The sequence below is a fragment of the Mya arenaria genome, chromosome 9 (assembly GCF_026914265.1).
Source record: "Mya arenaria isolate MELC-2E11 chromosome 9, ASM2691426v1".
NCBI classification, from domain to species: Eukaryota; Metazoa; Mollusca; class Bivalvia; order Myida; family Myidae; genus Mya; species Mya arenaria.
The window spans coordinates 38,347,455-38,371,100 of NC_069130.1; the positions used below are offsets into that span (position 1 = coordinate 38,347,455).

At 36.2% G+C, this 23,646-nt stretch overlaps 1 pseudogene; it reads left to right on the forward strand.

The window, feature by feature from the left end:
- Positions 1–7: 7 nt before the first annotated feature.
- Positions 8–23,646, forward strand: part of LOC128245984 (transmembrane protein 209-like) — a 38,052-nt pseudogene continuing 14,413 nt past the window's right edge.

Below are 23,646 nucleotides of genomic sequence, written 5' to 3' on the forward strand. Positions count from 1 at the left end.
TTGGAAATCAAAATGGCCGAGGAAAGACAAAAATAAACTCGATGTTTGTTTTTCGCCAATTATAGTGGTGTAAATCATTCAATTACAACGAACAAAGTGGTTGGTGTTCAACTTTATGATACGTCATCGAACTGGATACATGTAATTGTACAACATTACACGCATCGTGATATTTACTGAGGTAATTTCAGATATTGGATTTTTGCGAACGTGTGTATTGATTTCGGTCTTTTAAAGTCATTTTATTTATAACAAAAACATTAATTTAACTGTAAGTCATTGTTAACTTCATTTTTTGGAGGATTGCAAAATTTGAGTTCAACCCCTTGTCTATATAATATATATAAGAATATTTTTTTTCGAGAGAAACCCCTGTGTGCGCAAGAGTAAGTCCAAATAATTGTACGTTGACGGATTTTTTTTTTATTTTTGATATGGCAAATCCTTCACGTACAAATTGTTTAGTATCAAAAGTGGGTAGTTGTTCCGATCAGGATTCCGGGTTAAAGCATATAGCGTCTATAAAATATAAAAAAACAAGAAATATTACCAGATAATGTTATTTTATATTAGTTCCGTACACAAAAAATAAATATCCAACTTATAATTATGAGTTTGACGGCTTTTCTTCATTTCATTCTGTCAAAACATAACGATATATACATGAAGGGCACCTGCAAGGCTTCAGGGCACAGTTTTAAATCGCTCGGAACATTTCGGCCATGGCCGAGTTGTTACGATTGTACAACGAGGTCTATCTCGAAGCTTTGTCGGAGGAGGCCGAGTTATTACGATTGTATCGAGTTGTTCCCCTTTGCATAATTGTTTTCTGTGTCACTCAACTTTCGTTTTATTGGAAAGGTACACAACTTGTTTTAATGCATTAAATGCTTGTTTAGTGCAAAATAGCATTTCACTTACATGGTAAAATATGAATATAACTCTTTATGATCAATTTCAACCATAAAATACTTCACTTAAAACAATTTCAATATTTTTAAAACACCCCCGGTTTTTTTTTTGCACATTCCCGTTTAGACGTTAGGGATTGGAAGAATCCCGTATAACACGTCTAATATTTTAGACTAGCGCAAGAGTGAGACATTGTTTATATTATAATATGCAAATACAATTAAGAAGCTGTATAAGCGAGTTGTGTCTTGTCTCAATCTCTACAATGAAGTCAATAAATGATCCGGCAGTTATCAGCTAAGGTCCCGGCCATAGTGGTCCGGCTTTTCTCAATCATCAGTCCCGGCAGTAACAAGCTATAGAGTCCCGACCTCAAAAGTGGCGGCTTTTCTCAATCATCGGTCCCGGCAGTCACAAGCTATAGAGTCCTGACCTCAGAAGTGACGGCTTTCCACAATCATCAGTCCAGGCAGTAACAAGCTATAGAGTCCCGACCTCAGAAGTGGCGGCTTTTCTCAAAAATCGCTCCCAGCAGGTTCAAGCTATAAGTATAAGGTCCCAACCTCAACGGTCCAGGCTATATCCAATTAGCGATATGGACAGTTATCAGTAGAAGACCCGGCTTATTCGAAGATGTCTCAGGTTGTTGTAATTTATATTAACCTTACGCCAAATAAAAAATAGGTCTGTTTCAGGTAACACTTCCGACCCTATTTTTTCCCGCCGACCCTAACCTATTTTTCCCTGAAAAAAAAAGTGATTTGGGTACGAAAAGTTTTTGTTACGAAATGTATACGAAAAGTTGACAATATAAGAGTTGGATTTCTGATTGTATTTACCGTATTCACCTAAGAGTTCGGACACCTTAATTTTTTTAATTTTTTTCGCTGTCCGAATTCATTGAAAATAACCAATTTCACATTTTATCTCCATGTATGTTAAACCTGCCTTTTTTTTTCGTGTCTGCATTTTACTTATACAACTTATTTATTTATCCGTAGTTATCGATGGTTATAACACCTTTAAGTGCAACTCCTTCCTCAAGTTAATTAAAACCCCATTCAACACCATTTTATACATGCATTGAAATGAATAAACACCTTCTATCGGCTTCAGATCAAACAGTCACACTGTGTGATGTCACATAACTCACAGTTATACCCACGAGGATTTCGTGGAGAGCATGGATATTGTTATGCAGGATTAATGTGTCTGGGTAGTGTTTTCGATTGTAACTTAAGTATTGCACATGAACTTTAATTCATCACATTAAATAGTTACCTGTATCATTGAATGTGTTTTTTTATTGTTCTATTGATGTTTCAATGAGTATTACTGTATGATTGTTGCTTCATAAAGTCTATATTAAAAGTGTGGTACAAGTTTTAAAGTTTATTGGCGGATCGTTTTACAAACATGTCATGCCTGTGTTTTCTTAATCCCTTGATTGCCCTTGTTTTTTCTTTAATCCTCTGTTATATATCACACTTCCTTTTCAACAGGCAATAACTCGTTTAGGATGGGTTGTAACTAATTAACTTGTCACAGTGATGTATACGGTTAGGTAATCTAGCCAGGCAAATACATTCTAAGGATAAAGATCAATCATCTTTGTCTGTGAGACTTAGTACATACATGCCATATCCCCCGGTGGGGGGAAAAATCCCCCGGAATTTCTACCCATCCCCTTGTCCCCCGCCGGGGGATTCATATCCCCTGGAATTAAAAAAAAAAAAAAAAAAAAAAATTGCTTAAGGTTGACAATGGAAAGCATCAATAATATTATGAGTGTGAAATTCCACGAAAGTCCAAAAATTATTGTATTTGAGTGTATTTCTGTATTTATTCTTATATTATAAATGCAGATATTGCGCAAATTTTCGTCGCGTAAAAATCCCCTGGTGTTATATCAAAATCCCCTGGAATTCAGACCAAAATCCACTGGGAAGCCTCTCAGAAATATGGCATGTATGATAGTAACTGTAAAAGTCATAATCAATGTCCTTTGGGTGTCCGAAAATTAGGTAGTCACTACGCAAAATAATTTTTGAAATTAATAATGGGTGTCCAAATTTTTAGAGTGTCCAAACTCTAAGGTGAATTACGGGTAGTTTGTGCTTGTGTGACAGGTATATTTCAATTCTTGAACTTTATTTTCTTGTCAGATACAAATGTGTCAGATACTGAATTTTGGATTGATATGTCAGACTTAAGTGTGCAATTTTGGCAATAAAACCTGCATGTTACTTGTTCTTCAAACCTGAACCCCAGGTCCTCTTGACAGCATTGAGGTTTTCTTGGCTGATGGCTATATGGTAAATTTGCTGTCCCACTCTCCATGTAATTATGTAACTGGTAGGTGAGCGGGTGATTGAAAGCAAAAGGGTGCATAAAGAAAACCGTTCCTGGAAAGTCTTTAATAATAAAAGAGTGGTGTACCATAACTTAGTTGAAATCCAACCATCATCGTCAAAGTATTTAACCAGACAAATAAAGATTGTTTCCTTTGAAGCATGGAACATGTTAAAAAACTGCTGATAAACCTGAAAATTGATTACTTTTACTTTTGGTACAGTCTGAGTCAACAGTTACTGAAATCGATATATCAAAATATATATATATAAAAAAATATTCCGACCTACCTACCCTATTTTTTATGGCAGCGTTACCTGAAACGCACCTATTTTTTATTTGGCCTAAGTGAATTAAATGTGAGTAAAAGTGAGTTAAATGACTATATATATTTGTTCGCTCTTCGTTCAACGAATTTGCTTGTTCATACTGTCTTCATGGCTACCGACAGACCAATGAGGCGCCATAGCGTGCCTTCTATCCATGTTCATCCGATGTAGTCTACCAGATCAAGTATATGCTTACTCTCTCACTCCAGAGCCTGATCCCTTCATGTGAGGAAGGCAGGCCTCACATGCTCGGCGTGTAGGTAGGGAGCAGCTTCCTGACAAAGTGGTATACTCCTCCCTTCTGAGTATAGGCTGGTGCCAAGCCCAGACGTGTCACCTTCTGGTATACCCGCTGAGACCAGTGGAAGCTATGTGTACAGCCCTTCACATCGGTGTTGGGAAATACTTCCCGGACTGCTTGCCATGCCGCAGCTTCAAAATATAGCATGAACCACTCCACAATTGGATCACCCAGCCGATCCCTCATCTCACGTCGGACGGCTACATAGTTATCTTTTGGTTCTGTTGGTCGTTACTAGTTTCTGGCGATGGAGGTTGACTGCCGGGGCGATGTTCTCAGGATTGGGAGGGTTTGGTCCATCTGTTTGCATTTAGGTTCACACGCATGCGCAATGCGCTGCGCGTGATGATCCCCCACGTGCAAGTGTGTGTACAAAATGAAAAAAATAATTTTAAACATTAATTAATGATAAAAGTTACTTATGTGTCTCGATAAGAACTTCAACTTTTGATTGCCTAGTGACAATAAATAGTTGAATTGCAGTACTTTCTTTATGAAGATCTAAACCGGAAACCGCTTCTCAACCAGTAGCTTGACGTTTAAATAACAATAAACATTACAAAAGTGGTTACTTTAATTTCGCTCTTTGCAGATAGGACAACCTGGCAGTCCCTCCCCCTTGGCGCAAGGCCAGACTAGCAGCCCTAGTGTGGATAAGTCATGGAAGAAGCGACTCACACAGAAAGATGTGCAACATGCTCAGAGGAACGTCATGGCTTGTGGAGTAGCAGTGTTTCTGCTTTATTTTGGCATGTTGGTTCTTTATCTTCCTTTTCTTTTTTGTAAAACATTCATTTTATTAAAAGAAAAAGGTAGTCTAAAATAATAGACATATTATATGGGATTCTTATATTCCCTAACAAAACAGGTTGTCGTGAAGGATTTGCCATATAAAAAATCGTAGAAAAATTTGGCAACGTACAATTAGTTGAGAGTAGTAGGGATAAACAAGCCTGTATCCTTACACTTGTTTGTGGTGCAGTATTTTCAACAAGCTGGCTGGCGGGCTGCAAACTTTGTATACTGGTCTTCTTTGTTAACTGTTTCTTATTAATGAATGGATGTTTCATGAAAAATTAATCTCCAATGTACAGTATTTATTTTTTTCTTTTAAAATGCCTCTCTGTTCACTTCAATGTGAGCATTGTTAAAGTGCAAAATCTTTGAACTTAGCCATAACCCGAAAACCATGTAAGATACGCAGATGAAACTTGGAACACATGTTGCAACAGACATACGAATACAACTATATACATGAAGGCATATAATTCGAGCTTTATTGATAATTGAGTAATGCTGTTTGACTTAAACTACTTAAACAACAACAGCAAAGCTTTGTTTTTCGATCCATGGCACTCTGGTTTCTTTAAAATGTTATATATGATATATATGCAAAAACGTACTGTGATCTTGTTTATGAAATCATTGAAATTTATATAACTTTACATTGACTGCATTTTGTTTATCATATATAAGTTTCTAACCATATTTGCATATGTATGTACCTTTCTTCTTCAGGAACATTTTCTTTCTGAGTGCAGTACTGCAGATTGGCAGGACAGTCATCTGGTATATAGGTACAGAAGTCATTGTAATGAGTCTTTTGTATGAACGAGCTTGAATTCTTAGATTATAAGTATTGCTGTTTAAAATCTAGAGTTTGAGCAAACCCAGTAAAGTTAACCAGTGAAGGGTTTGCGGGATTGTGCTTATTCCAACCACTGGGTACAGGATATTTTCTGTGGCTTTTCGACTAGCATTGGCATGGTAAAAAAAAATCGAAAAAACTTTCACTAGTACCTAAAAATCCATAAAACAGTCATCATATTAGACTTGAGTATAGAAGCTGAGGGTATTTTATTTGCTTATTACAAATAGCATGTATTTTTGTTTTCAATGTTTTACAAGTGCGTATTAAATGATGTTTGTGTGTAAATCATAATAGAGATAGATGATAACATATTTTATGAGTAATTTAATTCAGTATTGCTTTGCAAGAAAGCTGTTTTCGGGCATCTAAAAGATTAAAATTTATACAGATCATTCAGACAAAACCTTCTGATGAAAAAGGTAGCAGTCAATAAAAAAATCCTTTTCAAATGAAAAGGTGCACTGAACTATAATAAATTTCTGAACAGCGTTTTAAAGATGAATCAAATAAAACACTGGCACATCCACCATATTCTTCTGATGGTTTAAGCCCTGCCATGTTTATTTCAGAGGTGTCGTTAATTGTCATGCTAGTATTCAGTATTGTCTCCGATGTGTTCAAATGCCTCTCGTACTATGTCTTCAACAACAAATTGGAAGTCACTCAGATACAGAAGCGACTCCTTGGGGTCAAGGACAATGGTATGGTTAATGTTCAAGGTTGCGTAAAGTCTTTATGGTGTTTTCAAAATGTTGTGGTTAGTTTCTTAATCTCATGTTTTTCACCCAGTTCCATTTAGGGTGTTGGGGATGCTTTCGTATAGCATTAATTACTGCAGCATGTCTAAACAGGGCAATTATTCGTACACCCATATTTTTGTTTATGAAATATCACAGTAGATAAACAACACTTAATGTGTCTCTTCTATTTGTTACAGTAACTTACTGAGATATCGTAACCATTTAAAATAAAACTTCGAGGTGCGTGCGAAATTATTTCTATATATTACTAAAGAGCATGTACCATTCCAGCCTGTCGCCCATTCGCAGCTCTGCTCCATGGCAAGAATAGCCTGGTATTCTCCAGTAGTACTCCATCTAGCTCTCATACTGCTTATAGTCCGTCCAGGTATGGTCACTTGTAATTTTATGCACTCAAGCTTGTTCAATCACCCTCCTCGCAACTTAAAATACTAGTTGTCCTCTTAGCTGTCAAATAAGGGTCCTGTGTAACAGTTCTATACACTAGCAAATGTTAAATTACCAGAGTTACATTCTGTTTGTGTACTATGCCCCAAAACCTTTCATGACTGAAACCCTTATTGGGGATGGATAGACCAGTGCCATCATAGGATAAACATACACCCCTCAGCTAGCTCATGTGCTGCGTACCTTTCTTCCAAGTAATTGACTCATGAATGATGGTTGTTGTACAGTGAGGGTTGAGGTACATGCAGGCTTTTTACAATGTTCATACATGTAGTGTCTTAGAAATCTTTCTTTCTTTTTTTAAACAGTGCCGTTTTTGGTGTGAGGCGGTCACCTATGCTAAGAGTGGTAACCTTTGTTATTGTGGACTATTTCTGACGTTGATCATCAATTATCTGACAAAAATAAGAATTGAATTGATAAATCAAAGAGATGGTGACAGTTAAAATGAAAAAGAGGGATAGTTATGCACTTGGCTTTGTCATGAACTTGTGGTGTTCTTGGCATTGTCTTGAACTTGTGGTGTTCTTGGCATTGTCATGGACTTGTGATGCTCTTGGCGTTGTCTTGAACTTGTGATGCTCTTGGCATTGTCATTGACTTGTGATGTTCTTGGCATTGTCATGGACTTGTGATGCTCTTGGCGTTGTCATGGACTTGTGGTGCTCTGGGCATTGTCTTGAACTTGTGGTGTTCTTGGCATTGTCATGGACTTGTGATGCTCTTGGCGTTGTCTTGAACTTGTGATGCTCTTGGCATTGTCATGGACTTGTGATGTTCTTGGCATTGTCATGGACTTGTGATGCTCTTGGCATTGTCATGGACTTGTGATGCTCTTGGCGTTGTCTTGAACTTGTGATGCTCTTGGCATTGTCATGGACTTGTGGTGTTCTTGGCATTGTCATGGACTTGTGGTGTTCTTGGCATTGTCATGGACTTGTGGTGCTCTTGGAATTGTCATGGACTTGTGGTGCTCTTGGCATTGTCTTGGACTTGTGGTGCTCTTGGCATTGTCATTGACTTGTGGTGCTCTTGGCTTTGTCTTGGACTTGTGGTGCTCTTGGCATTGTCTTGGACTTGTGGTGCTCTTGGCGTTGTCTTGAACTTGTGATGCTCTTGGCATTGTCATGGACTTGTGATGCTCTTGGCATTGTCTTGAACTTGTGGTGTTCTTGGCATTGTCATGGACTTGTGGTGCTCTTGGCATTGTCATGGACTTGTGGTGCTCTTGGCATTGTCATGGACTTGTGATGTTCTTGGCGTTGTCATGGACTTGTGCTGTTCTTGGCGTTGTCATGGACTTGTGATGTTCTTGGCGTTGTCATGGACTTGTTGTGTTCTTGGCGTTGTCATGGACTTGTGATGTTCTTGGCGTTGTCATGGACTTGTGATGCTCTTGGCGTTGTCTTGAACTTGTGATGTTTTTGGCGTTGTCTTGAACTTGTGATGTTTTTGGCGTTGTCATGGACTTGTGCTGTTCTTGGCGTTGTCATGGACTTGTGATGTTCTTGGCGTTGTCATGGACTTGTTGTGTTCTTGGCGTTGTCATGGACTTGTGATGCTCTTTGCGTTGTCATGGACTTGTGATGCTCTTGGCGTTGTCATGGACTTGTGATGCTCTTGGTGTTGTCTTGAACTTGTGATGTTTTTGGCGTTGTCATGGACTTGTGATGTTCTTGGCGTTGTCATGGACTTGTTGTGTTTTTGGCGTTGTCATGAACTTGTGGTGTTCTTGGCGTTGTCATGGACTCTAGGTGTTCTAAGCGTAGTCATGGACTTGCAATGCTCTTGGCATTGTCATGGTCTTGCAATGGTCTTTGCATTGTCGGGGACTTGTGGTGTTCTTAGCGTTGTCAATTTTCTTTGTATTATTATTTGTTTAATCAACCGCATCAAATTTTCAGCGCCATCTGACAAGATGACAGACTTACAGTCCCTGTCAGTGTACCTAAAGGAGCAAGATGAGAAAGACTACAAGGCAGCTCTCGGTAAGTCCGCGGGTCATGAAGCCTTACTTTATATTGTTGCTTAGCTGTTTCCTTATTAATTCAGGCTTTAAAGTGGGCTCACTTTTACCTTCTTCGTCTTGGAAAAGCCCTACTCTTTCCACTTTTTTGGTTGAATAATAGAATACAAGTGTTTTATTAAAATGCTCTTAGAATGGCCTAAAATGCGGGAAATGAAGCACTCAATTTCAAAATATTGGCATGCCACCAACTTCCCCTAGCTAGCCAGTTACTTTAAGATTTGTGCAAGTTCAACACAAAGATCTTTAGAATCTTGAAAAAAATGTAAATGTTTATCAACATAACACTGATGGAAATGTTCAGTAGTCATTACTTTCTTTTAAAAAAAGCTTTGTAGTTTTTGGTCACTTGAAAGCCTGTATTATGTACGATGCAGCGATGCATTTATTCTGCATATCATTTAGGGTTAGCATTATTTGATTTTAATGAAAATTGCCATTTGGCTGTCAATAACTGAATTATTATTAAAACCACTGCATTGAGATTTAAACTTGCAACTTTAAATATACCTTGTTTTAAGAAAATAATCCTTTAAAAATCCATAAAAACAATTGATTCTGAAAATCAAAAAACGATGCATTGGTTGATAAGATGGTCGCTTTATCACAGGTTGCCAGGACATGTCGCTGAACAGTTCATCATTCTGGAGTTACGGCCGTCCAAGCCTGGACCTGAGCCACGTGTTCCGTAATAACCAGTTCCAGCTCGCCAGTCAATCCCAACAGAGCCATAAGTCGTGGACGAATGATAGCGATTATTTGGGAGAAGAGGTAATATACAATTTCGAGACAGGGTTTTAGTGGGGACTATCTTTTATGAAGGATTATAAACTTTTGTGAACAAAGAGCTGTCAAGTCCATCTCAAGCTAATTGTTTAGTTTATTATAAAAGGCCACCAACCCAAAATACATAGAATACATCATAAATGCATTAATACTTGAGTCATGGAAATGCATCTGAGAGTAAAATCATAATTTTATGATACATAAATATTTAATTGGATTACTTCCCTTTAACTGTTAAATATTCTATAAAAGAGGCAAATTTGTGTAATATTTATAAATGGTTTGATTCCAAATGACTCTGGAATGCATTACATCTGTGCTTTTAGATAATCACTTGAAGACGTAATGTGAACGTCCATCAAATAAAAAGAAACATTGTATTCACAGTATAAAACAGTAATATCTCATTATCATGACATAGGAAATTTAATTATTGAATTGTCTCTTTGGTTGCATGTATGCACAAATAAGTCAATGAATCAGTAACTACTTGATTTATTGCATTGAAATATTATGCATATACTGCCCTTTTATTATTTGACTCAGGCATGCTGGTTAAGGTTTTTCATGTTAAGTAGATATAACAGTAATCCACGCCTGTTTCACTAAAACTTTGCAATCCTTAAACTTAAAAGCGGCAGAGTTGTCCAGTGTGATGTCTTTCTGACAGCTCTTGTTTAAGATTGAACTTCCAACTTATCTTTAGTTTATGAGTTGTTTCCAAGACAATTCTGGACAAACAGAAGTACCATGTATTCACAAACAGATTTAGTTTTAACATATATACCACAGACAGGTAAACTGGACTAACGGGTAATTTATTAAATATGAACCAAAACTGGCTGAAATTGGCCGTATAGCAAAAATTAATTGAGGAAGTTACATTTTCTGCATCGAATATAAAAAACCCAGCTGATATAATTATCTTTAAATTGTATAGATTACTGCGGATCACTAGTGTGTCAATGAAACTTTCCGTTTAGTAAAGATTTGAAGGTTAACAACTTTGTTTCTTAAAGCAGAAGTTCCGTATGATAGGCCAAATATTTATGTTGTGGTTTTGATTTCTTGTGTGGTCAATTTTATGATGGGACTGTCCCTTTTATCCGCTTATACAACTTTGTCCTCCCTATGTCCTTGCATATAGATATGTTTCAACTACTTGAAATGTACTAGTTGCATGTTTCAGGTCTGGAGGACTCTGGGAGTGACAGATGACCTGTTCCTCTGGATTGAGCGCCTCAGAAAGGTCTGTATCACAAGAGCAATGATTCTTCTTTATATTGACACTCACTTGAACTCTGTTTAAGGCCACTAGCCAAAGGTACAAATATAAACATAATACATATTATGAGAGGCATAAATATATGTTGCTTCTTAATCGCAGGCTTGGACCATTCTGCTACAAGGTAGAACTCATTTCTCCTGACCTCCATGTTTGCATGTATTTAAGAAATAAAAAAAACTTTCTTTATTGGCTATTTTCCAAATTGCAGACTAGAAAATCACTGAATCATCCCAGACTAAAAGTAGAAAAAGAAACTGATTGTATTCATTTAATCCCTGTGAACAACATTGTGGAGATGTGGATTTTATTAGGTACTCTGAAATAACCTTGGTATCGCTGTCAGCCTAGTTATTGTCAGTGTTTTAGTGTCAAAACTTTTAACTTTCAAGATTCTCAAATGAAACTTGATACACATGTTGCCAGAAACAATATGCAAATATTAGCAATTTGCCATCATAATATTCATCAAAGGCAGCTCTGTCATTCAAAAGTCTACAGTTGGGTGAAGTAAAAAGGAGGTAGGGGCCATTAAAGGGCAGCATGGCTCTCATCCCTCCTATTTAGGCATAGCTGGATCACTGGCAAACAATATGCACATAAATAGCAAAGAACATCACTCTTGTTTCAATACTTATTAAGTTATGCCCCTTGTTCAAGTGAAAAAAGAGCAAAAGGAACAAGTTTTGGCGTTAACCTGCACTGTATATCTTCGTGCCACACAGCTGCTTTTATATTAAGTTGTATGAAGATGCCCAAGGGTACAATTCAGTACAAGATTTGGAGAAGACCACTCTCACCTTAATATGATGGTCCCCTATCTAGATTGTACGTCCAATCAGGAGTACCTGGTCAAGAGGATTAAGGGTAGGCATCTTTTCTACTCTTGGCCATCGTGATACATATACCTAACCTCAATATGATGGTCCCCTATCTATCAAGAGGATTAAAGCTAGACATCTAATGTACTGTTGGCCATTGTGATACATATACCTAACCTCAATATGATGATACCTTATCTATCAATAGGATAAAGTGTAGCCATCTATTCTTCTGTTTAGCTCAGTGGGCTATAATGCGAAAATAAATTCATAAAACACATCATATAGGATAAATACCATTGTACATTTTCAGAGTTGGGAAGTGATGGGTGTGTCAGCGAGTTCTTGTGGAATCGAGGTGGTGGTGGGGGCCAGTATGGGAAACCATGGAGCGAACATTTGCCCACAGATACTCAGGTGAGAACTTCAACTCCATTCAGGTTAGAACATTTACTTGGTCTGGTTCCCTCGGTTGAAAAATCTTCACTTTGGACAGAACTTTCACTCGGATGAGAACCTTTCCTTGGGTGAGAACATTCACTCGGATGAGAACCTTCACTTTGGTGAGAATTTTCGCTCGGATAAAAACTATCACTCAATGAGAGCTTTCACTCAGATGAGAACATTCACTTGGGTCTGAACCTTCACTTTGGTGAGAAGTTTTGCTCGATTGAGAACCTTCACTTGGGTGTAAACTTTAACTCGGATGAAAGCTCGTTTTTTTGCCAGGTTTTAAAAAGGGCAGTGTGCTGTATGAAGGGACAGGGTGCTTAGGGTGGAAAGGGAATATTGTATTGGACTGTGTTGAACCTTAATATTATGAATTTGACAAAAACAGTTAGAATTGTGTTTACGTAAACAGTTTCAGAAGCTCCAACTACCATAGATACCAAGTGTGGATATATTTATTAGCATAAAATAAGCTTTTTAACAGAATAAAGCAATTACTTTATTATCTATAGCATTCAATTCTGAAGGCAGAAGGGTACCCAAGTTGGTCTCCATGAGGACAGGCTGCAACACTAATATCTTTTAAGTTAAAACCTAACTTTTATACAATTTTTTTCCAGTTTGTGATGCACATGTTCTGCACATACCTGGATTCCCGGCTTCCCCGGGCCTAAGGTACCCCAATGGCCACTTCCTCAAGACTCCAGATAAACCTAGTAAGGATATATAGCCTTAGATACTTTTTTATAACACTTGACAACCAGGTTCAACAATGTGTTTTGAAATGTCGAACAACTCATCATTTTCCACTTGTTAAATCATTAATATAGTAGTAGTATCTGATATTTTTTTTATTATTTTATGTTTTCAAAGTTAGAAAAGCATAAAAATGCCAATATAGTTACATTGTAAAAATGATGTTGTTATGGTCGAACCTGTAATTATGTCATAATGTGTATATACCTTCTCTAAATAAAGATATTATTATTATTATTATTATTATTATAGGACAAACATTTTCTTTTCATCATTTCAAGAGAGAAATAAAGCTGTAAATTAGCATTCAATTTTATAAATTCCTCACAAGTTCTTCGTTTTGTTATTCAAACAGTACACTACGGAAATATTGCGATATATCACAGTGCTTTTTTCCCATCAATACCCATCCTTTGTGGTAGCCAATGTTTACCAATGTCAGTTATATATTAAGTGTGTCTCATAAAGTCAAATGCTTGATTGCTCAACTTGCTCATTTTCTATAATAAAATAGTTTTGTTAGTACCGTAATTAAGAAATTTTTTATAAAAATACTTTTTTTTTCTATCTTGAAATGAAATGTGTTGTTAAAATGCCATGGTGCCCATTATTTCAGACCTGGAGAAGGAAAACTTACTTCTAAACCAGACCAGCATTAACCCACCACATTTCCAAGTGGTCATTAGAGACACTGTGTTCAACCTGCCCAAGGTATTCTGTAGCTTATTAGTTTGTCCTATTATATTTTTTTATTATTTTCATCTTCTTTCGAAGAAAAAAAGTTTGGTATTGTTATAGATTTGGTGTAATTTTCTGTATTTTAAATTTTGTATATTTGATATTCAAATGAAACTTGGTACACATGCTGCAAAAGATAGCTTGTATTGCAAGGTACATAACTCTGACTTTGTTATTTGTAGAGCTATGCCACATTTTTCACTAATGAACAGCAACAGGTCATCATTGGTGTCCGCTCCGCTGCACTCTTGTTTAATATTTGTAGAGCTATGCCACATTTTCACTAATAAACAGCAACAGGTCAGCATTGGTGTCCGCTCCGCTGCACTCATGTTTGATATTTAAATCATTCCCAATATTTATACACCTTTTTGGAGGTGAATGGCCATGTGTATATGATATATATATTTACTGTTACAGTTCAGCTACTGCTTGTCCTTGTAATGTCATTATGAGTTTGAAGGAGATATAATGGAATCATGCTGTTGGTTATTCGGATGGTCTGTTGTAAAATGTATGTGGCTCAAAATAATTGACATTTTAAGATGAAATGTTTTAAAACTTTTCACACATTCAGTGTTCAAAATCTGAATTCATTCAGGAGGCCTTGGTGCAATTGTTCAAGCCTAGTAGAAATGTAAGGTTTTTGGGTTGTTGGGAATGTGGATCAAAATGAGTTATTACAATGGCTGCCTATGCTACCCATGAAAGGTACTAGTGCCTTACATATTTAACCATTAGCCATTGTGACTTGTTAAAAATGTATGTGCCCTTTCACTTGATGTAAACCAGTACTAGCTCTTTCTGTTTTGTAGAGGGAACAGGTTGTCCTGAAATTAGGCACACACAAGGGTTTGGGAATAACAAGGGCCTGACATATAATTTGTGAGGCAGAGGTGTTCCTCTTGTCTTACAAGTTTCTTAATGTTTTGAGAGTTACTTCCCTTTGTTCATTCAGATCACAGGAGATTGTTTTTCAAATTTCCCCGAGGTATTTTATTCACAATTTCCACAAATTGTTAAATTTGGAGTTTTGAATCTAGCAAAATAATTAAACTTATGCCTATCCAGTGCTTATGATAAAATAGAAGTGTCTGGACATCCTACAAATACATGTATCTTTAAGACTGAGCAAAATGTGCCTAACATCAATAATGTGATAAAGGACCTTCAGCAATAAAAATAATCTACAATGTGTAATGATTGTTACTGAAACCTGTTCAGTATTCAAGGTACAATAGAGGCGTCTGGCCATCCTATCTTTAAAATTGAGTGATATTGCTTAACATAAATAATGTGATAAAGTACATTCAGCAATAAAAATAATTTACAATGTGTAATGATTGTTACTCAGGGTGAGGAATCACATGACTTCAACGGGGTTCTCACATGTGTCACAACGGTTCAAAACTGATGTTAACAAGCAAGAAAGTGACCGTAATTCATAAATAACCTTTTTTAGAGAAAAGATAGGAAAATATTTCTTAGCCTATAAAATACTATGATATTTTCTGCTTCTACACGTGTGAAATACTTTAGATTTGCTTGTATCGATGCAATCCTTGGCCAAAATTTCAACTCGACAGAATTTTGTAGAACGATGCAACGCTGTGTGCGCCGTGATTCTTTGTTTTGTACATATGTCTTAGTTATAAGTAATAGTTAATAAATCAGACATGCGTTAAAAAGTTAGTTTTGCCAATTACTTTCATAAAACGAACTATTCGTTAAATGTTTTTATATTTGTTTTCAATAAATATCCAATTTTCAAGAACTGCTGTTGTAAACGTGAATGTTATATGTGCTGCCTTTAACGTGAAATTCTTCTCATCTAAATAAAGCCGACTATGTTTATTCGGTATGCTTAACAAACGTATCATTACATGCTTATTTTATTCCATTTTATACTTTGTATTGCTCTCTTAATTATGACGAGAATGTATACAACCCAAAACTCTTACTCATGGTATGAATTTACATCAATTTGATCGATTTGAAAATGTTTAATTTATGTTGCCTGAAGGGAGACTTCCAAATACCCATTGTCCCTCTGTAGTTTCACCAAAAGTTTACAAAGATAAATGGATGAAGTAATAAATACAATAAAATGGAAGGCAAAATACACTTCAGCCAAACCCGTCCCATGTACATTCCAAAGTGAGAGAAATTCAAAAGCCAAGAAATGATTACATTTAATAACAAAATCGCCATTCCTAAGGTTAATCATAAAACTGCCCACACTCCAGTTAAATCCCTTGCTTCGAAAATGGTCAAAATATATTTATCAAGAAGAAATCAGGAAATAATAAAAAGCACTGACAAAGAAATTGACTACCATAAATATGACTTTCCCTCGTAAGATGATAATTTGTATCTTGCATGGCCTTTCGTGTAAGAAAGGTTCATCCCAACACGAGCCTAGTGTGTTATGCGAAAACAAGGTTTACAAAGTTTTCACATTTCAAATAATACCATATGACAATGTTTCTATTGTGCTACAGACGACGGTCTTCAACAAGGGAGGCACTTTTGTGATGACAATAGAAGAGTAGTTCATTACGGGTATTTTTTATCTTTAGCCATGAGCACCATAAGGATGTCCAGCATGGCTAAATATTTTATCTACTTTTCATCTGGGGGGGGGGGGGGCTTTGACGCCATAGAATAATATATCACCAACCAGACATTAGATGTGGAATCAAAAGACAGTTTCATAGTTTATTCAAATGCATATAGCCAGACCATAGGCTCATGAACATACATATGTACATCAATGTATTCATAATATATAGAATTAAATGCACTTCCATCAATCGATCGTAGGCCACAATATATATTAATAAACATACACTTATTTATACTGACAAGGTACTGTCGAAACACAAATTGAACATAGACAGTACACATAGAATATCATATAACCATAGGGAGGTGACAGTGGTTACAAATGTTACTTAAATGAGTCGTTAACATCATTATAAATATAACAGGGACTCTCAATTTAAAAGCCTTGTGGATAAACAAATGCTAATTTCCTTTGAATAGTCTTATTTGTATTTGTAAAAATTCAACAAATTTAGTCTATTTAAATAGTATTATGTATGTATTGTCTTCTTAAATAACTAAATAAAGTACATTTAAACAAGAAATGAAATTCATCTACTATTTTATGGCAAACTTGACTTTTCCTTTCATATACAGATATAGGAGTAGGTTTGTGTCATCTACCGGCCTCAATTTCTCAAAATTTCCTCAATTTGACGGGAGTCTAGGTCTCGTCACTGCTTTCCTAAATTTAACTATATATTAACAACACAAAAATGGCTGCAACTTACAGTCTGCGAATAATACAAACGTTTTGGCTCTAGATAAATTATTAAATTCAGCAAACCAATTATGTACATAAAATCTTTTGCTCTCTGTTACAGTTCACATATAAATTTATATTAAAAACACAAACACTTTGAAATAAACATACATCATAAAATCATAGTGATTGTAATAAATCTATAAGAACTTTTGCCCATGACTAACAATTTGGCAATCTTTCTAAATCTGTATACGATTTTCTTTAAACAGCTTTAACATATTTAATATCATCACATTGTAAAATCTTTAAAAAATAATTAATCACATTTACAATTCCTATAATTAGTAATGGTATTCTACCAAGTTCTCCATACACAAAATTGTTCTGAGTTTGGGTTTTAACACCCAGTATTTTTTCACAGAACTTTAAATAATCTCTTTCTAACTTAATGCTATCAAACAAAGATAAATAATAGCATGTTGCTATACCAGGAAATTTTATTAGGTCTGAATTAAGCTTGTAAAAAGTCTTCATAGCCTGTCCTGACCAATTGTCAAACGTTGTGCTAAATGACCCACCAGTGCTTATTACTATTCCTAGATAAGTAAATTTATTCACAATTTCAAACTCAAGCCCTTGATACAAACAAAATTAAATTTTGCCTAATGTTTCAGCCTTTTTTAAAAATTATAACCTTTGTTTTATTTGCATTTACACTAATACTTATGTGAAAAACGTTCTGTCTATATCAGTAATCTTTTAACAACAACAGGTCATTTTGTAACCCACTTTCAGATTCTGATAAAATAGACTGCCCTAAATATGTTTCCTTTTTGAAAAAAAAACTATTACAGTGTTTTAAAAAACTTTGATAGATTTGTCATTTGTGTACACATTTCCGATGTATAATGTTTTCAAAGTTGTACGAAGGCCATGCCAAACAACAATGATATAAGATTATATTGATGTCAACAACAACATGACTTTACTTATGTAAAATTCAAACATATATCAAATAAATTGTTATTGCATCCACTACATTCATAACTTAAAAGTGTTGAATTTTTACATTATGAGCGCGACGTTTTGAATCATTTCACTCAAAGGGTTTGGCTTTTATCATGAAAAAGAAATAAGTAGTTTATAATGACGTCACATACAAATAAAATTGATCCAACCAGCAAAATATGTAATCATTTATTTCTTCTATTCAATAGTTTAATGATTAATTGTACATTAACACGTAGTTCAATCATTTCTTGACTGTTGACTTTCTTTTACCGGGGATGTACATGGAACGGAGTTGGCTGGAGTATATCTTGTCTTCAATTTAAATGTATTTATCACTGCATCAATTAAATTTATCCATCTTTTGTCAACATTTGGTGAAACATATGAGGGTTGACTCCGTCTCTTATAGAGGGACAAGGGATAATTTGGACGTATCACCATGACGGCCAACCTAGAACATAAATTTAACATCTTAAAATCGATCAAATGGATTGGATATACATTCATTTCATGAAAGAAATATCATTTGGAATAATAGTTCAATGTTGAATGCATTATCGTCACAGTTGAGAGAGTAATTCAAACTACTTATTTAATAAAATAAGCCTGTTATAAGAAGAATTTACAGCAGCATATTTAAAATTCACGTTAACAACAGCCTTTCTTGAAATACCGATATTTATTTTAAGAACTAAAATAAATTTTACAAACAATTCGTTTAATGGATGAAATGAACAAAATTAACATTTTAACACATGTATGAGTTCTTAGATATTACTAATTACTAAGAAATGTTTACAAAACAACGACTCACGGCGCACACAGCGTTGCATCGTTCTACAAAATTCCGTCGAGTTGGAATTTTGGCCAAGGATTCCATCATTAAAATGCAAGCAAATCCAAAATATTTCACACTTGTAGAAGCAGAAAATAGCATAGTGAACGTCTTTTGCTGTGTGCGCCGTGAGTCTTTGTTTTGTATACATTTCTTAGTCCTTCATTTAAATTAAAGGAAATTTCCAGTATAAGTGTGTGATATGAAATGTCCTTGTGTACGGTTAGACATTTGGTGCAACTCAATTAAATTATTGACTACGGCCACACCAAATTGATGTTTTGTTCCGCGTTCTGAATGAATTGCAGAACAGAAGGAATACCATCACCCATTCGGTGGCTTTTTGCATGTGTGATAAATTCTCATATTTTATAATTAATGAAACAATGAAATATTTCCCACCCATCATTCTTCAACATTTATGCATCAGTCAATTGTCAAGACCTGGGGTATAGCAGGGGAAATGGGCCCTGTTTTTACCTTCCAAGTGGGCTGGCTGTACTGAGTGAATGCGTAGGTATTGTTTTTGTGCCTAAAAAAGCGGGGAATGGGCCTAACCTAGGTTGTCCCTAGGGTGCGGGGGCATTTGGCGGGGCTTTTCCCAGCAGTTTGTCTGTGCAGAGCGGGGATTTTACCTGGGATTGTCTTGACTGAAAGTCAAAGTCCCCCTATTCATAGGACCTTTTTTTCTTTACTTTACGACAAGGCCCCTCTACAGTATATTATAGTCCATTAAAGTAATATTTTTTTTAAAAATTTGATAACTTAGCAACTAGGTAAAGTAAACTGTAATGAGCTTTTGAAACCAACCTACATACTTATAAATCAAAATTGCTATTTTATGGTCTTCCCTGAATAAACCCAAAATGTTACTTTTGTTTTGATAAATTCGAACTGTATTTACATGTAAGAACAAATTTTCTAAAAATTCTCTATTTGCCAAAATAGGGCCGACAGGTAAAAAAGTTGCTATTCGTGACCAAAAAAATACTGCTAAATAGTGAGTATTCATTTATCGTTCGTTCAGCAAAGAAGATGCAATGGCATAATAGTGGATAATCTGACAGACAAATATCGTAATGAGTTTAATGTAAAAAAAAGATTACCTTTGGAATAGACAATTTTCTTGATTACCGGACATGTGTTTCCGGTCATGTGACCTGTTCTGGAAAAAATCGTCTTACAACCCCCATCATGTAAGATGAGTCACGCGCAACAACGCCCCACTTCTTATTTCTTTTATTGTATGGTTTATGAAAAGTATATTATGCAATTTCAATAAAAAGCGCAATCAAAAATATAAGTATACAATACTTTTAATTAAAAATGAAAATAATAATCCTAAAAGCACGATTTTTAAAGGATCCATTTGACGTCAATGGTGATTTAAAATTACTGCTCTTTATGACGTCAGTACACAACGTCGCACATGCTTTTTGGTGAAATGTACAAAAGTGCATTTTTTAGGTCAATTTTTCCACAAATTCATAATTTTAGGTATGCCAAAAAATATATCAATCATGTTTTTCCGGTCCGGATCGAAAAATTTGACCCTCGGCCACGCTGCGTGACCGGTTACTCGGCAAGCCTCGTTACCGGCTTACGCATGTGCCCTCGGGTCGGTTTTTTCTATCCGTACCGGAAACACATGATAGATACTTATAATCTATAAAAAAAAGGCAGAGCAAATTGCTTATATTGAAGTAGTATTAATAATGCCTTAGATCGAGCAGTGGATATAACTTCAATGGTGATTAGGAAACCATTGCCACAGTAAGCGATTCACATCCATGGAACTTCTCAGATAGAACAGTGCTTATGAACTTGTTTATTAAATTTTTCATTTGTTGTTGTATTGAAACTGAGACAATTAAAGGAAAAACATCATTGCTGATTTTTTAAAAACAAATCTTCCTACATTCAAATATTTAATTTGTTAGTTGAACTAAGGTTAATATTGATTAGAGATTGCTTCAGTTGGATTTGAACCAACCAGGTTTTGAATAAACTCAGTTTATATGCAGTGTACAGTAATGAAATTTCACACAAAAGTTCCTGAGGGTATCTATATAGGCATCTAGTTTCCAAAAGGATTTTATCAAGGTTTGTGTAATTTGAATTTTATTTAAATATAAAACAAAATGACATTTCATTTTTTTTAAAGATTTGCCTGCCCCTGGCTAAAGGCTTAAATTCTTGGTCTTTGGACTGTTGTCTGCAACTTCAAAACCTGACTTTAGTGAACAGGACACATTTTTCTGATATTTTAGCCAGTTTGACTGCAATATAAGTTGCATTTATCCATAATTTAGGTAAAATTACATTATTCCCATTTAATACCTGGTAGTTATTTGTTAATTTGTTTTAATTCATGGATAGATTTATTGAAGAGTGTCATGGAAAGCTGAAACTTTTCAGTACACAACATGCAAATTAAGAATTAACTGTGTGGGACGGCTTTGTGAACAAAAACGCTAGGCGACTATGGTAAGTTGCGTTATGATATCCTTGGGCCCCCCCCCCCCCCCCCCCCCCTCAGATATGCAATGCAATTCGTGTTTCACTGACAGGGATGATAAAATTCCGGATTAATTTAAGGCCTCACGGATCTATTTTGAGATTAATGTAAATCTGTTGAGTTTTTCTAGGGGGGGGGGGGGGGGTACAGGGAGCGATTCGAGCTCAGTTCGAACAATATGGGTACGAAAGGTGAGTTTTCCGGAAGTGTAAAGCCGGAAATTAACGAACCTATTTACGTCTTGGCAATCGAGCTATATGATTGGTTAAGATAGCATCCGATGATTCTGGAAATTACAGATGGGACTAGAAGACAGTATCCGGATGGTCGTATCCGGATATGACAGACGACGAAGACGAATAAACGGGTATTGGAAAATGGAAAAAAACGACACCACCAACCTCTAAAAACATCGATTCGTCGATTTAAGGGCATATTTGCCATTTATTTTGAAGAGAAATTCCCGAAACTTTTCTTTTTAAGTTGATAGAAAGTGATCAAACTGAGAATGAATTTTGCGCTATAGCATTATTTCGGACATCCCGATTCGGATTGTGTCATAGTAATCGATTTTTAGCTCACCTGTCACTTTGTGACATGGTTAGCTTTTGTGATCGCCTTTTGGAAAAACTTTAAAAATCTTCTTCTCCCAAACCACAAGGCTTAGGCCGTTGATATATGGTAGGTAGGATCACCAAATGGTCCTCTACCAAGATTGTTCAAATTATGGCCCTGGGGTCAAAATTGGCCCCGCCCCGGGGGGTCATGGGTTTTCTCTATATGTTTATAGTGAAAACTTAAAAAATCTTCTCCTCTGAACTTACTTGGCCTAGAGCTTAGATATTTGGCATGATTCATCGTCTAGTGGATCTCTACAAAGTTTGTCCAAATTATGGCCCTGGGGTCAAAATTGGCCCCGCCCCGGGGGGTCATGGGTTTTCTCTATATGTTTATAGTGAAAACCTTAAAAAATCTTCTCCTCTGAACTTACTTGGCCTAGAGCTTAGATTTTTGGCATGATTCATAGTCTAGTGGACCTCTACAAAGTTTGTTCAAATTATGGCCCTTGGGTCAAAATTGGCCCCGCCCCGGGGGGTCATGGGTTTTCTCTATATGTGTTATAGTGAAAACTTAAAAAATCTTCTCCTCTGAACTTACATGGCCTAGAGCTTAGATATTTGGCATGATTCATCGTCTAGTGGACCTCTACAAAGTTTGTTCAAATTATGGCCTTTGGGTCAAAATTGGCCCCGCCCTGAGGGGTCATGGGTATTCTCTATATGTTTAGAGTTAAAACTTCAAAAATCTTCTCCTCTGAACTTACTTGGACTAGAGCTTAGATATTTGGCATGATTCATCGTCTAGTGGACCTTTACAAAGGTTGTTCAAATTATGGCCTTGGGGTCAAAATTGGCCCCGCCCCAGGGGTCATGGGTTTTCTCTATATGTTTATAGTGAAAACTTCAAAAATCTTCTCCTCTGAACTTACTTGGCCTAGAGCTTAAAATTTTGGCATGATTCATCGTCTAGTGGACCTCTACAAAGTTTGTTCAAATTATGGCCCTTTGGTCAAAATTGGCCCCGCCCCGGGGGGTCATGGGTTTTCTCTATATGTTTATAGTGAAAACTTCAAAAATCTTCTCCTCTGAACTTACATGGCCTAGAGCTTAGATATTTGTCATGATTCATCGTCTAGTGGACCTCTACAAAGTTTGTTCAAATTATGGCCCTGGGGTCAAAATTGGCCCCGCCCCGGGGGGTCATAGGTATTCTCTATATGTTTAGAGTTAAAACTTCAAAAATCTTCTCCTCTGAACTTACTTGGACTAGAGCTTAGATATTTGGCATGATTCATCGTCTAGTGGACCTTTACAAAGATTGCTCAAATTATGGCCTTGGGGTAAAAATTGGCCCCGCCCCGGGGGGTCATGGGTTTTCTCTATATGTTTATAGTGAAAACTTCAAAAATCTTCTCCTCTGAACTTACTTGGCCTAGAGCTTAGATATTTGGCATGATTCATCGTCTAGTGGACCTCTACAAAGTTTGTTCAAATTATGGCCCTGGGGTCAAAATTGGCCCCGCCCCGGGGGGTCATGGGTTTTCTCTATATGTTTATAGTGAAAACCTTAAAAAATCTTCTCCTCTGAACTTACTTGGCCTAGAGCTTAGATTTTTGGCATGATTCATAGTCTAGTGGACCTCTACAAAGTTTGTTCAAATTATGGCCCTTGGGTCAAAATTGGCCCCGCCCCGGGGGGGTCATGGGTTTTCTCTATATGTGTTATAGTGAAAACTTAAAAAAATCTTCTCCTCTGAACTTACATGGCCTAGAGCTTAGATATTTGGCATGATTCAT